Source organism: Crinia signifera, chromosome 11 (genome assembly GCF_055691185.1).
Source record: "Crinia signifera chromosome 11, ASM5569118v1, whole genome shotgun sequence".
Classification (NCBI taxonomy): Eukaryota; Metazoa; Chordata; class Amphibia; order Anura; family Myobatrachidae; genus Crinia; species Crinia signifera.
In genome coordinates this window covers 6,445,116-6,449,413 of record NC_139227.1, presented here as the reverse complement: position 1 = coordinate 6,449,413, position 4,298 = coordinate 6,445,116, and positions in this window count along the sequence as shown.

The following is a 4,298-nucleotide window of genomic DNA, read 5'->3' as shown; positions in this document are numbered from 1 at the left end:
GGACCAAATTCCTGCGGAAGAGAGACGCGAAGCAGAGATCCGCCGGCCGGAATACTAAGCGACCTGCGGCTCTCTGTATTCATTTACATAAGTATTCTCTGCGTGTGTGACGCTACTGACTATGTGCTATAACTGTAGTAGTTCCCATCCCAGTCCACGTGGATTTATCATATTATCAGCAAATATTGTTATAAATTCCATTTTCTATAGTAACTCCTATTTAAAATGATTATTTTTAGTAATATTGCTACTGTAGTATTTAATCTCCACATCGTTCCTGTGCCTATAGTGTACCTATGTCTAGGTGTGCTGTTTTGGAAAGATTTGGATAATGAGGGTGATTCAGGTTGGCTCAGTAAGCAGCATACATTGCCCCTCTGTGTGAACGCCTCGCCGAATGCATACCTCCCAACAGTCCCGATTTTATCGGGACAGTCCCGATTATCAGGGCCTGTCCCGCTGTCCCACCCGCGGGCGGCAGTGTCCCGCGGTGTGGGGGGGCTGTTGGGAGTCCCCCCTGTCAGCTGCTAAGCATCGGGGAATAAACGCTGTGCACATGCGCACAGCGTCTATTCCCGCAGCCAGGGGGCTGGGGGCATGGCTAGAGGCTCACAGAGCCTCTGGGTCATGCCCCCATAGCGGCAAAATGGGGGCGTGGCTTCGCGGGGAGCCGCGAGTATAGGCCACGCCCCCAAATTAGGCCACTCCCCCGAAAAATTCGGCTGATTAACTCTTCGCGGCTCCATAGAAGCCAATGTTATAGTTTAATATGGGCAGGGACGTGCAGTCAGGGGAGGCAGGGGAGGCAGTGCCTCCCCTGTCATTAATGACAAACATAATAAAATAATATAAAGAAAATACTTATGACACATATTATGTGTCATAAGTATATGCTTTATATCATCCTATTCATTTTTACACCATCCTTTTCTTTTTTAAATTGATTTCGGAGGCACTGGGAGCAGTGCCGCCGGCTTTCAATGTTCAGGTTCCAGAGGAGGAGGCGGGCAGAGGCGGGGCCAAGGAGCAGGCTGAAAAATCCCATTAAAAAAACCTGTATAGGCGGCACCTATAGCGGTGCCTCAGTGACAGGGGGTGCTTTCTGCCTATATTAGAGCACGCCCCTGTCACTGAGGCACCGCTATGATTGGTGTCACTCTGCTGCCTGTCAGCGCAGCAGAATAAATCCAGCTGCACCCTCCGCACCGCACCCCCCCCTCCCCGCCTTCCCCACACTTCGGGACCAAGAACCTCTGCACCCTACCGACCCCACCCCCCCCTCTCCTTCCCTACCCGGCGGCTGCACCCTACCGACCCCACTGCCCCCATCCCCCCTCTCCTTCCCTACCCGGCGGCTGCACAGACCGACACACCGGCTCCTTCCCGGCCGGTGCGTGATAGAACTTTGCAAGCACCTTCTTCTCTGGCCGGATCTCTGCACCCCAGCTCCGTCCACGCTCTCAACCCCGTAGGCGCCATGCCCGGAGCCTGAGGGTAAGTGGTAGCCCCAGGGCAGGGACAAGGCATACGGGAGACTCAGAGGCGGGAGGGCAATAGCTGAGGGGAATGCAGGTGCCGGGCGCCACATGTCTGCAAGTTTGATCCCCGCTGCTGCTGAGTGAGAGCCGGGGAGCAGTCAGTGTGGATATATGTAAGGTACATTATGTGTATATGGGCATTTAATCATGTGGGGCATAAGTGTACTGTGCATTATGTATGGGCATTAATCAAGTGTGGGCATAAGTGTACTGTGCATTATGTGTGGGCATTAATTATGTGGGGCATATGTGTATGGTGCATTATGTGTGGGCATTAATCATGTGCGGCATGAGTGTACTGTGCATTATGTGTGGGCATTAATCATGTGGGGCATGAGTGTACGGTGCATTATGTGTGGGCATTAATCATGTGCGGCATGAGTGTACTGTGCATTATGTGTGGGCATTAATCATGTGGGGCATGAGTGTACTCTGCATTATGTGTGGGCATTAATCATGTGGGGCATGAGTGTACTCTGCATTATGTGTGGGCATTAATCATGTGGGGCATGAGTGTACTGTGCATTATGTGTGGGCATTAATTATGTGGGGCATATGTGTATGGTGCATTATGTGTGGGCATTAATCATGTGGGGCATAAGTGTACTGTGCATTATGTGTGGGCATTAATCATGTGCGGCATGAGTGTACTGTGCATTATGTGTGGGCATTAATTATGTGGGGCATATGTGTATGGTGCATTATGTGTGGGCATTAATCATGTGGGGCATAAGTGTACGGTGCATTATGTGTGGGCATTAATCATGTGGGGCATAAGTGTACGGTGCATTATGTGTGGGCATTAATCATGTGTGGGCATAAGTGTACTGTGCATTATGCGTGGGCATTAATTATGTGGGGCATATGTGTACGGTACATTATGTGTGGGCATTAATTATGTGGGGCATATGTGTACGGTGCATTATGTGTGGGCATTAATTATGTGGGGCATATGTGTACGGTACATTATGTGTGGGCATTAATTATGTGGGGCATATGTGTACGGTGCATTATGTGTGGGCATTAATCATGTGGGGCATATGTGTACGGTGCATTATGTGTGGGCATTAATCATGTGTGGGCATAAGTGTACTGTGCATTATGCGTGGGCATTAATCATGTGGGGCATAAGTGTACGGTGCATTATGTGTGGGCATTAATTATGTGGGGCATATGTGTACGGTACATTATGTGTGGGCATTAATTATGTGGGGCATATGTGTACGGTGCATTATGTGTGGGCATTAATCATGTGGGGCATATGTGTACGGTGCATTATGTGTGGGCATTAATCATGTGGGGCATATGTGTATGGTGCATTATGTGTATATGGGCATTAATCATGTGGGCATAAGTGTACTGTGCATTATGTGTGGGCATTAATCATGTGGGGCATATGGGTATGGTGCATTATGTGTATATGGGCATTAATCATGTGGGGCATATGTGTACGGTGCATTATGTGTGGGCATTAATCATGTGGGGCATATGGGTATGGTGCATTATGTGTATATGGGCATTAATCATGTGGGGCATATGTGTACGGTGCATTATGTGTGGGCATTAATCATGTGGGGCATATGTGTACGGTGCATTATGTGTGGGCATTAATCATGTGGGGCATATGGGTATGGTGCATTATGTGTATATGGGCATTAATCATGTGGGGCATAAGTGTACGCTGCATTATGTGTGGGCATTAATCATGTGGGGCATAAGTGTACTGTGCATTATGTGTATATGGGCATTAATCATGTGGGGCATAAGTGTACGGTGCATTATGTGTATATGGGCATTAATCATGTGGGGCATATGTGTATGGTGCATTATGTGTATATGGGCATTAATCATGTGGGGCATAAGTGTACGCTGCATTATGTGTGGGCATTAATCATGTGGTGCATATGTGTACGGTACATTATGTGTATATGGGCATTAATCATGTGGGGCATAAGTGTACGGTGCAATATGTGTGGGCATTAATTATGTGGGGCATATGTATATGGTGCATTATGTGTATATGGAGGTTGAGCGCAGTGGCAGGTGCAGGATATGCAGCTGCTATGGCACCCTTGATGTTTGTAGGACCTGCCGCTTCCCTGCACCAAGTCATTCTGCTGGCAGTGCCTCACCAACCACTGTCCTCACCGCACGTCACTGAATATGGGCATGTACAGTATTGGCAGTTCCCATTATAGATGCCCATGGGTTATAGCCGTGCGGGGGACCCCACACTATTTTTTACATGTGGAAGCCTGCAGGGATCTGACTGGTCTGTGCAGGCTTCAGTCAAATATGAACAAAAAAATGGTCTTTTTGACATTCGTATCCGAATTCACCAGTACGAATGCTGGTAAATCTGCCGATCAGATAGAACACTATTGCTGCATACAGCAGTGTTCTATTGATGGCATAGCTGTTCGTAAGAGACAAAAATAGCTGACCCGGCCATATCACAGACCGAATGGGTATAAATGACTGCATTCGTACCCACTCGATCTTAGTAAATGTCCCACTATCTGTATGCTATGAACAACATAAATTGTTTTGAGTTGTAGAAGCTTTAGTAATTAGACGCTCATGGGACATTCATACCCACTCGATCTTAGTCTTATTCCATCTTCACTGTTGAAGTCCCCTAGGGTTTTGTCCTAGAACCCCTTCTCCCTATACACCTTTTCCCTGTGTGTGCTCATAGGCTTCTTTGGGTACTTGTTTCCTAGCACGGCCACAATCGCATTGATCTTGTGGCCTTAATAG